Source organism: Belonocnema kinseyi, chromosome 8, assembly GCF_010883055.1.
Source record: "Belonocnema kinseyi isolate 2016_QV_RU_SX_M_011 chromosome 8, B_treatae_v1, whole genome shotgun sequence".
Lineage (NCBI taxonomy): Eukaryota > Metazoa > Arthropoda > Insecta > Hymenoptera > Cynipidae > Belonocnema > Belonocnema kinseyi.
Window position 1 is genome coordinate 17456824 of NC_046664.1, and position 12051 is coordinate 17468874.

Consider the following 12051-nt stretch of genomic DNA (forward strand, 5'->3'; position numbering starts at 1 on the left):
AAATTCATGAATGTTTTCACAAAAATTTTGCCATTAAGACGCCATTTTGAAAATACTAAAACGAAAAATCGATCTTTGAACCATGAATTCTCAAAGTTTAGATATTTATGCCACCGGTTAGTGAGATTCCAGGTTAATTACAGACTCGAAAAGCTTTGGAAAATGGTTCACAAAAAAAATAGGCACGAAAAATCACGTTTTTTTTTGTTTAAACTGCATTTTGGGATAATAAGTAAATTTTTTGAGGAATTTCATTGGCACCGTCGGAAAGAGGAGATCTTAAGCAATAAAAATATATGTGTCTCAATTTTTTCTAGTGTCGAATAGTCTTATTTATTGGCCGTTGAAAAGCAGTGTACCGGTAGTGGCGTTTTGGCCGTTTAAGGGTTAAATAGTACAATTAAAAATTGGCGGAGGTTGGATATAAAAGTTTTAGTTATCAATCTTTGGAATATTATACGATTTGAAATTCAATTGGAATTCTATTTTTTTTTTAATTGAAATAAAACTAGGATGGTCCCTCAAAGCAAAGATAAACTTTTCCTTTCAATAGAAGGTTTTCAAACATGTTTTCTGATCATTAAATTTTTTGAAATAGAGTTCAATTTTTTAAAATTGAATTATAACCAGGATGGCCCCTCAAAACCAGGTCAAAATTTTCCTTTCATTGAAGGGTTTTCAAGCGATTTTTCTGATCAATAAAATTTTTTAAATAGAAGCTTTATTTCTTACTAAAAAAATTTAAGTTTCCAAATTAAAGAATTCAAATTGGAACAATATTTAAGCACTTGAAAGTTAAATAAAATGTCTTATAACAAATTTCAAATTCTACAATTTAAAATTAGTAGAGGTTAAATATAAAAGTTTTAGTTATCAATCTTTATAATATTCTGCGATTTGAAATTAAATTGGAATTCAATTTGTTTAAAATTGAAGTATAACCAGAGTGGCCCCTCAAAACCCAGATAAAAAATTTTCTTTTATATAAGGGTTTTCAAATATTTTTCTTGATCATTATAATTTTTGAAATAGAAGCCTTATTTCTAACTGTAGAATTTTTGTTTTTAAATTAAAGAATTGAAAGTGGAACAATTTCTAAGCGCTCAAAATTTTCACATAATCTTTTAGCAAAAATGCCAAATTTTACAATTCAAAATTAGTGGAGGTTAAATATAAAAATTTAAGTTATCAATCTTTAGAATATTATGCGATTTGACATTCAATTGTAATTCTATTTTTTCAATTGAAATAAAACTAGGGTGGCCCTCAAAGCCAAGATAAACTTTCTCTTTCAATTGAAGGTTTTAAAATATTTTTTCTGGTCATTAGAATTTTTGAAATTGAAGCTATATTTCTTACTTTAGAATTTTCAAATTAAAGAATTTCAAATGGATCAATTTTTAGGCGCTTGAAATTTGTTCACATGTGTTATAATATTATAACATCATAACATTTCAGATTGTGCCGTTCAAAATTGGTGAATTTTAAATATAAAAGATTTAATTTTAAATGCTTGGAATATAATTCGACTTGTCATTTAATTAAAATTCAATTTTTTTAAATTGAATTATAACCAGAGTGGCCCCTCAAAACCAGGTCAAAATTTTCCTTTCATTGAAGGGATTTCAAACACTTTTTCTGACCATTACAATTTTTGAAATAGAATCTTTATTTCTAACTAAATAATTTTTAGTTTCCAAATTAAAGAATTTAAAGTGGAACAATGTTTAAGCGCTTAAAATTTGAAAGCAATGTGTTATAAAAAATTTCAAATTCTTCAGTTTAAAATTAATGGAGATTAAATATAAAAGTTTAGTTGTCAATATTTGGAATATTATGCGAGTTGAAATTCAATTGGAATTCAATTTATTTTAATTGAAGTATAACCAGAGTGCCTCCTCAAAACCCAGATCAAAAATTTTCTTTTCTTTAAGGGTTTTTAAATATTTTTCCTAATCATTACAATTTTTGAAATAGAAGCACTATTTCTAACTAAGGAATTTTTAGTTTCCAAACTAAATAATTCAAAGTGGAACAATGTTTAAGAACATAAAAGTTAAATAAAATTTTCATAACACATTAAAAAATTTTATTATTGAACAGTTATGGATTTTAAGTTTAAAATTTTTATTTTTAATCTTTGGAATATCATGCGACTTGAAATTCAATAGGAATTTAATTTGTTTAAATTGAATTATAGCCAGAGTGGCCCCTCAAAACCAAGATAAACTTTTCCTTTAATTTAAGGGGTTTCAAACATTTTTTCTGATCATTTAAATTTTTAAAATAGAAGCCTTACTTCTATATAAAGAATCTTTAGTTTCCCAAATGAAGAATTCAAAGTGGAACAACATTTGAGCGTTTAAAATTTGAATCCAATCTTTTATGAAACATTTCAAATTTTATAATTCAAAATTTGTGCATGTTAAGTATAAAAGTTTTATTTTTGAATCGTTAGAATATTATACGACTTAAAATTCAATTGCAATTCAATTTGTTTAAACTTAATTTTAACCACAGTGGCCCCTCAAGACCCAGGGAAAATTTTCCTTTCAATTAAGGGTTTTAAAATATTTTTTTCTGATCATTAAAATTTTGGAAATAGAAGCTTTTTTCTGACTAAAGAATTTTTAGTTTTTAAATTAAATAATTCAAAGTGGAACAATGTTTAAACGCTTCAAATTTGAATAAAATATTCTATAACAAATTTCATATTCCACAATTTAAAATTAGTGGAGGTTAAATATAAAAGTTTTAGTTATCAATCTTTGGAATATTATGCGATTTGAAATTCAAATGGAATACAATGTGTTATAAAAAAGTTCAAATTTTACTATTTAAAATGTTTGAATTTTAAGCATAAAGTGTTAATTTTAAATCTTTGGAATATCATGTGACTCGAAATTCAATGGGAATTCAATTTTTTAATTGAATTATAACCAGGGCGGCCCCTCAAAACCAAGATAAAAATCTTCATTTATTTAAGGGTTTTCAAACATTTTTCTTGGACATTTAAATTTTTAAAGTAGAAGCCATATTTTCGACTAAAGAATTTTAAAAATTTCAAATTAAAGAACTCAAAGTAGAGCAATGTTCAAGCGCTTAAAATATGAATTAAATGTTTTATAACACATTTCAAATTTTACAGTTAAAAATCTGTGGATGTTAAGTTCAAAAGTTTTAATTCTGAATATTTGGAATATTATAAGATTTGAAATTCAATTTTTTTAAATTAAATTTTGACCAGGGTGGCCCCTCAAAACCTAGAGATAATTTTCCTTTCATTGAAGGTTTTTCAAGCGTTTTTTCTTGTAATTTAAAATTTTGAAATAGAAGCATTATTTCTGACTCCAGAGTTTTTAATCTTTAAATTAAAGAAATCAACGTGGAACAAATTTTTAAGCGCTTAAAATCCGAATCAAATATTAAAAAAATTTTAAATTGTATAATAACAAATCTGTGGATTTTATGCATAAATGTTTTGATTTTAAATCTTTGAAATACATTCGATGCGACTAGTCAGTAGCCATTAAATTATAATTTATTTGTTTAAATTAAATTATAATCAGGATGATCCCTCAAAACCCCAAAAAATTTTTCAGTAATTTTAGGCTTTTAAAAAATTTTCTTGGACATTTAAATTTTTGAAATAGAAGCCTTCTTTCTAATTAAAGAACTTTTAGTTTTTAAATTAAAGAATTTAAAGTGAAACAATGTTTACGCGCTTAAAATTCAAATCAAATTTCCGGGTTTAACCATTTTTTATGACAATTTTAATTTTTGAAAAAGAAACCTTTTTTCTAACTAAAGAATTTTTAATATCCTAATAGAAAAATTGAAAGTGCAACAATTTTGAAGCGTTGAAATGATTTTCTGAATGATTGAATATCAAATTATTCGTTTCTTTTTTAATTTTTAAATGTCAACCTTTAGAATATTATACAACTTATCATTCAATCGATATTCAATTTTTTCAGTTGAATTATAACAAGTATGGTTACTAAAATCCCAGAGAAAATTTTCCGTTAAATTTTCGGTTTTTAAACATTTTTCCTGGTTGTTTAATTTTTGAAACGGAAGCCTTATTTCTAAATAAAGAATTTTTAAGGTCCAAATTGAAGAATTCAAAGTTGATCAATTCTGAAGCTTTTACAAAATTTTTGAATGTTTCATTTTATAATTATCCTTTTTTTAATTTTTAACTCTTAATCTTTGGGATATTATGCAACTTGTCATTAAATTGGGGTTCCATGTTTTGAATTGAAATATAATCAGTGTGGCCACTCAAAACCCAAAGCAAATTTTCCAGTAATTTCAGGGTTTTTAAAAATTTTTCTTGGAAATTTAAATTTTTAAAGTAGAAACCTTATTTCTGACTAAAGAATATTCAATTTTTCAATTACTGATTTCAATTTGAGCAATTTTTAAGCGCTTAAAATTCCAATCAAATGTTTTGTCACTCATTTCAAGTTTTAAAGTTCAAAATTTGGGATGTTATTTATAAATGCTTTAATTTAAAAACTGTCAGATATCATGCGACTTGAAATTCAATTAGAATTCAATTGCTTTAAATTGAATTATAACCAGGGTGGCCGCTTAAAACCAAGAGAAAATTATCCGGTAATTTTGGGGTTTTCAGTCATTTTTCCTGGCCATTTACATTTTTGGAATAGAAGTCTTATTTCTGACTAAAGGATTTAGAACACATTTAAAATTTTAGAAACCAACTTTTATGTAGGTTAAGCATAAAAGTTTTAATTTTAAATCTGTGAAATATTATGCGATTTGTCATTTAATTAAAACTAAGATAAAATCTTGTTTTCCTTGAAGGATTTTGAAACATTTTTTCTGGACATTTAAATTGTTGAAATAGAAGCCTTATTTCTAACCAAATAATTTTTTATGTTAAAACTAAAAAATTCAAAGTAGAGAAATTTTTAGGCGTTAAAAATTAGAATAAAACGCTTTATAATTCATTTCAAGTTTTACAATTCAAAATTTGTTGATTTTAAGTATAAAAGTTTTCATTTTAAATCTTTTTGGAATTGTATGCGACTTGAAATTCAATTAGAATTCCATTTTTTTAAATTGAAGTATAACCAAAGTGGGCCCTTAAAACGCAGATTAAAAATTTTCTTTTATTTAAGCGTTTTCAAGCATTTTCTCTGGTCATTTAAATTTTTGAAAAGGAGCCTTATTTCCAAATGAAGAATTTCCAATTTTTCAATGAAGACTTTGGCGAGTGGGTCACGTGGCAGATTCCTATCTTACCGACAATTTTTGGATTTCCGAACTTTTCTTAGTGCTTCTTATTTAGTATCTCGAATTTTCGACTCAAAGTGGCGCTTCAAGTGAAGATAAGTTAGGAAATAAAAAGAGTCGGTAGGGTAGGAATCTGGCCACGTTATCCACTCATCACATAAACTTAAAGAATTCAAAGTAGAAAATTTTTGAACGCTTCAATTTTGAATCAAATGTTCTATAACGCAATTCAAGTTTTACAATTCCAAATTTGTGGAGGTTAAGTTTTAATTTTTAATCATTCGAATGTTATGCGAATTGAAATTCAATTGGAATTCGATTTTCAAAAATTGAGTTACAACCAGGGTGGTCTCTCAAAACCAAAATAAAATTTTTCTTTCATTTCAGGGTTTTCAAACATTTTTCCTGGTCGTTTATATTGTTGAAATAAAAGAAATATTTCTAACTCAAGAATTTTTTATTTTCAAACTAAAGAATATAAAGTAGAGCCATTTTGAATCGGTTACAATTAGAATAAAATGTTTTATAAGACATTTAAAATCATACAATTCAAAACTAGTGGCGGTTAGGTATAAAAGTTTTAATACTTAATCTTGAATTTTAATTGAAATTCAATTCATTCAAATTGAATTATAAATAATCAGATTGGCCCCTCCAAACCAAGAGAAAAATTTCCGCTTATTTCAGAGTTTTTAAACATTTTTATTGGTGATTTACATTTTTGAAATAAAAGCCTTATTGATGCTTCGACCATTTTTGAATTTCAAATTATTTGTTAAAAATCTTTTTTTTTTAATTTTTAATGTTTGGGATTTCCGGTCAATTTTCGGCTTTTAAGCATTTTCTCCTGGAAAATTTGAATGTCAAATTTGAAAAATTGAAATTGAAATAATTTTTAAGCGTTAACATTTTTTAAAATCTTTGAATATCAAATTATTCGTTTTTTTTTATTTTTAATTTTCAAACTTTGGGATATTATACGACTTGTCATTTAAATGAAATTCAAATTTTTAATTGAATTATAGCTAGGGTAAAAAAAAACGATATAATTTATTCGTTTTACCCAGGGAATTTTTTTTTTGGCAATTTCAGGGTCATTTCCAATTTTTAAATAGAAAGCTAATTTCTAATTAAATAATTTTTAATTTCCATATCGAAGAATTCAAAGTAGAAAAATTTTTAAAGGTTCAAACAATTTTTAAATGTTTAAATTTCCAATTATTCATTTTTTTTATTTAAAATTTACAATTTTGCGATATTATGAAACTTTTCATTCAATTGAATTTCATTTTTTTCAGTTAAACCATAACCAGGTTGGCCCTTCAAAACGCAGAGAAATATTATCCGGTCAATTTCCGTTTTTTTTTTTTTCATTTTTCCTGGTCTTTTAATTTTTCAAATAGAAACTTTATTTCTTACAAAATCCTTCTTAATTTTAAAATGAAAGAATTTAAAATGGAAAAATTTTGAAGCGTTTAATACTATTTCGAATGATTAAATTTCAGATTATTCCTTTTAAAATTTTGAATATGCAACTTTTATTCGATCGGAATTTATTTTTTCTCATTTAAATTATAAACAATGTGGGTGCTAAAATCTCAAAGGAAAAATGTAGGATAATTGCCAGTTTTTAAAAAAATTTCCTGGTTTTTTAAAAAATTCTTGTAATTGGAACAGTTGACTTTTTAATGTCGATTTCTGAATTTTAAACGTATTAATTTACTGAATTGTTTGAATTATCGAGGTTCAATATCGTATTTTAATTTTCAGTTTTTAATCTTTGGGATTCAATCTTTAAATTGAAAAATTCGGCAGTTGACCATTTTTTAATATTTAATTTCAAATTATGCGATTTGAATCGATTTTCTAATTCAAAGCTGCTGAATTTTAAACGTATTAATTTAATAACTTGATTAATTTATGGAGGTTAACTGTAAAATTTTCAATTTTAAATCATTGTGATTCATTTGGATTTTAATTTGTTCAACTGCATTATAATCATGTTGGAGATAATTACAATTACATCCTAGAATATTTTTCAGTTAGTTTTCATTTTTCAAACATTTTTCCTGGTTATTAAATTTTTTGATTTAGAAAATTTATTAATAATTGAATAATTTTAAATTTCAATTTGTGATTGGATCATTCTTGAATGTTTTATTATCAAATTAGAGGATTTGGAACGTTGAATTTCTAATTTAAATGGATCAATTCTAAACGAATTAGTTTTAAAATGATTTAATTTATGCAGGTTGAATATAAAAGTTTATTCAATTAGAATTCGATTTTTTGAAAGCCTAATTATAATTTTTTTTCATCATTTTTTAAGTCAGGGCTCATTCCTAACTGAAGAATTTTCAATTTCCGAATTAAAGATTCTAAAATCGAACAATTTTGAAGCGTTTAATTCATTCAATAAACTTTTATTTATCTGTTAAAAAATTTAAAATTTTCGAAATCTAAATTAAAGCCTTATTTATAATTGAAGAATTTTTGTATCATTATATTCAAAATTATTCGGGTTGGAACCTTGAATTTCTAATTTAATTAACTAAATTTTAAACGTGTAATTTAATAACTTGTTTAATAATTTATGGTAGTTCAGTAGAAAATCAAACTACACATTTTATTCGAAGTTATTATTTGGTTGAAAATGCCTGTATTTTATTAAAAATTCGTCTTTTGTCGTAGAATATTAATGTTCTTGTCAAATCATGAATCTTTTGGTTGGAAATTTAATTCTTTGGCTGAGAATTTAACTATTAGGTTGAAAAGTCTTGTAAAATTTTTCTCATTATGTTAACATTTATCTTCAGTAGAATATTAATTTTCTTGATTAAAAGTCTATTTTTTCGGGAAAAAATTAATTTCTTTGATTGAAAATTAATTTTTTTTTGTTGAATCGAAAATTAATTTTTATTAACTAAAAATTGATTTCTTCCATTTTTTTTCGACAATTTATCTTTTTTGATAGAATTTTAATCGTCTTGGCTGAAAATTCATCTGTATGTTTGGAAATTTAACTATTTCATTAAAAACTTGTGTGATTCGGTTAAAAATAAATTATTCACTGGCAATTAAACTAGTCTATTTTAAGTTAAAATTATATCTGTTTTAATTGAAAATTCAACTATTTTGTTGAAAATTATTATTTTTATCTGTATATATTTTATTTTTATAAATGAAAATTTGAGTCTTCTATTCTTGGGTAAAAATTTAAGTTTCATTTTTAAAGTCATGTATTTTATTGAAATTTTTCCTTTTTCGTAGAAAAATAATATTTAGTGTTGAATATTCAACTATTTGTTTGAAAATAAATTTTTTTACCGAAGATTTAATTACGTCTTCTATTACTGGTTAAAAATTTATTTATTTGGTTGAATATTTAACGTCTTGGTTGAAAAGTTGTTAATTTTTAGTTGAAAATTTATCTAGTTGAAAATTCATTTTTTTTTTGGAGAGACATCATTTGAATCGAAAATTGATACATATCTTTGGTTCAAAATTGCACTATTTTGATGAAAATTCGTTTTTTTCTTTGTTAAATTAATTTTTTTTACTCAAAATGTCACTAAACATTTCATTTTTGTTTTAAAATATATTTTTTTTTTTTTTTAGTTGAAAATTTATTTATTCTGTTGAACTCTCATTTTTTGCTGGAAAATTAAACATTTTGGCTAAGATTTTTTGTCTTTATGACCTGAAAAATCTTTCTTCGTTAACAATTCTTTGGTTAAAAATTCCTATTTTTGTTTTAAGAATTATTCTGTTTTGTTTGAGGATTCAACTAATTTGTTGAACATTTTTTCTATTACTATGTGTTTTCAATAAAAATATTACATTACTATTAATTACTATTACATTTTTTATTGAGATTCAATTTTTTTTATCAAAGACTTATCAGTCTGGTTGCACATTTAACTATTTTGTTCAAAGTTCCTTTTTTCTAGGTTGAAAATGAATTATTATAAGTGGAAATTGAATTATTTCATTTTGGAAATTTAGGGAAACGTCAGGTATAGTCAGGGAATTTTTAAATTGTGTGGTTTTATACCAACCCTTTATAACTTTCTAACAGTTTCGAAAATTTATTTCAAATTCTTGATAAGAAAAAAATTGGTTAATTTGCGTAAATTTCCCATATCACAGGCATAAGGAATTCAGAATCCATCAGGATTTTAGTTTCCTATATCTGATTTTTTATAAATATTTAATGCTTTTCGTTAAGAATATTCGAAAGCAATTCATTGTCTTCTTTTGTTTTGATGTATTTTTTTATATATTCAGCTTATTTTATTGAATAATATATTTTTCTTATTACACTCAGCTGTTTTTGAGGTTATGTAACCTGTCACTGTTTTTGAGGTTATGTAACCAAACAAGAAAAATGTCTACCACCAAAGCTAATATGGAATTGGAAAGTGTGGCCTGTTCTATGGTAACATCTGTCCAGAGGTTACCCTACCGAAAAGAATCTTTGAGTATATACTAAAAATTCTTTAGGTCAAAGAAGCTCAGAGAAATTCTCCGCAGACACTCAGGTAGATATTTTTAAAGGTCCAGGAAGCTCGTTTAAATGGTCTGAAGGCTTTTAAAAATCCTTTCCGAAATTGAAATAAGAATACGATCATAAATAACAAGCAGAGGTCCTTTGTTAAGCTTTCGGATTAAAATTTAGAAGTAGATTTTTTTAATTTCATAGTTAACAGCCTAAAACAGAATAATTCGGAATCTCAGGGTTTCAATGACTTTAGATATCTAACTTTTTTTTTCAATGCTTAAAATTGGAATTAATAGAACGTTTCTCGTAAATTGAATGAGATACGCCAAAAAAGACAACATTTTTCAATTCAATTGGAAAATTGTATATCAGTATATAAGTTATAATTATAAACAAGTATAATGAGAAAATTCATCAATTAAAAAAAAGTGTTAATAATTTGAAGAGAAATTTAAAAAGGAAGAGCGGATTAGCCACGACCAACTACTGTAAATAACTCTGCCCGCCCGTACGTGACGAATACAAAAGGAACATTATATTACCGTCGCACCACTCTTAAAAGGACCACTAAAAGGATATTGAAAAGAACCCAAATATCTCAAACTATCTCCGAGACTATTTTGTTTCAAATCGAATTTGTTTATAGACTCAAATGGGCCAGGCTATTTCGCTAAACAAAACTCAGAGATTTCTTTCGGTAGGGTACAAACTGAAACACCGGAAAAAATATTCTAATGCAGATAAATCGTGTATTTGTTGAATATCCACATTATGCCAATGAGGATTGTCACTGAGGTGATCGTGTTTACCCGTTTAACCGCAATCATAATACACTTAACTTTTCGTTTAGTTCCCCGCGGTTTATTTATTCCTAAAACTGTTGGCTCGCAGTTTCTCAGGGGAGCAGGGCGAGAGCCAAATGGAGAATATTGCGCAACATTATATATTCCAATTGGAAACGGTTCAGCGGCCCTGACTGTTTACATTTTGATTCCCCTGTTTTAGTTCCAAGACTATTTGCAGGCAACCTCCGACACTGGAACTAAACCGAGAGTTGGGTGTACTTTCTGTAAATTTTAGCTATTTCAGTTAATAAATTAAACATGAGGCATCATTTCTAAACTGTCCTAATTTAAAAAGTTCGAAATGAAATTTTCATCCCTAGCATAAAACGTGTCTTTTCAAATGGCCGTTGTCCAAATCGCACAGAGACACCTTATAAGTATACCCACACCACTGCGCAGAGCGCGTTATCCCTTACTTACTTGTCTCGCCTCGTATTGGCAGACAAAAATGCATTAGACAAAAAATTGCCCAGACACAGGAATCGAAATTAGGAATACAGCGAATAAAATTGTTTGATTTTGGTATTGAATCAAATTATCTGTTGAGTACTTTCACCATTGATAGCCCAGAAGTTTCGTTATTTAAGGGGATGGACCAACTTCCTCGATTATTGTAGATGGATAGTGCAGACGATAATTCTTCTTCTTTAGCTATCACGATTATCCCCGAGCAATGATTAGATTGAATAGTAGACGGGGTTTGGTTGTAACTATCCTTTAATGAGGTATAAATGTATACAGGATGATATTCGTTATCGGCTCACAATAGAGTGTACTAGTTAATGTCTCGATTGCTACTGAAGCTACATGTTCATTCCAAAGTTCATAATTTTGGAGTCTGTTCTAACGGGGGGGATGACACACAAGGGTGGGGGTAAGAAGACCAAGTAGCCAATTCTGAAAGCGCAGATGCTGTTAAATCCTGAATTTCTAAAATGGTGTTGTCGAAGGCCAAACTAGAGGTAGGCGCGGTACGGAAGCTATTGTTCAAAAACCCATTAGGGCTCAGGCTCGACAAGTTCGGCACAGGAATAAGTAGAAATACAAATTCATAAATCCAAGATAACAATACAACCAAATTCTAAAGGTTAGCAAAAGTGTTTACCGGCCCTAAATGACCTTCGCTACTATATCTCAACTCAAGCTTAAATAATAAATTCTTCCATAAGTTTTATAAATACTATATTACAAATTCTCGCATAACTATACAGATCTCAACATTATCTTTATAATTTGTGATTTAAACCCTTTTCTGAACATGTTTGAGGTTTCTAGCACAGAATAACACGAGAAACAAATCGAAAAGATTCAGGAGTCCAAATTGGGAGTATGAAAAGTTCTCGAAATTTTGGTATTCAATAGAATTTTTCTCTGCACAGAAATACACTTGTAAAACTCAAATATAATTTTATTACATACTACATTGAACATTTTAGAAGTTTT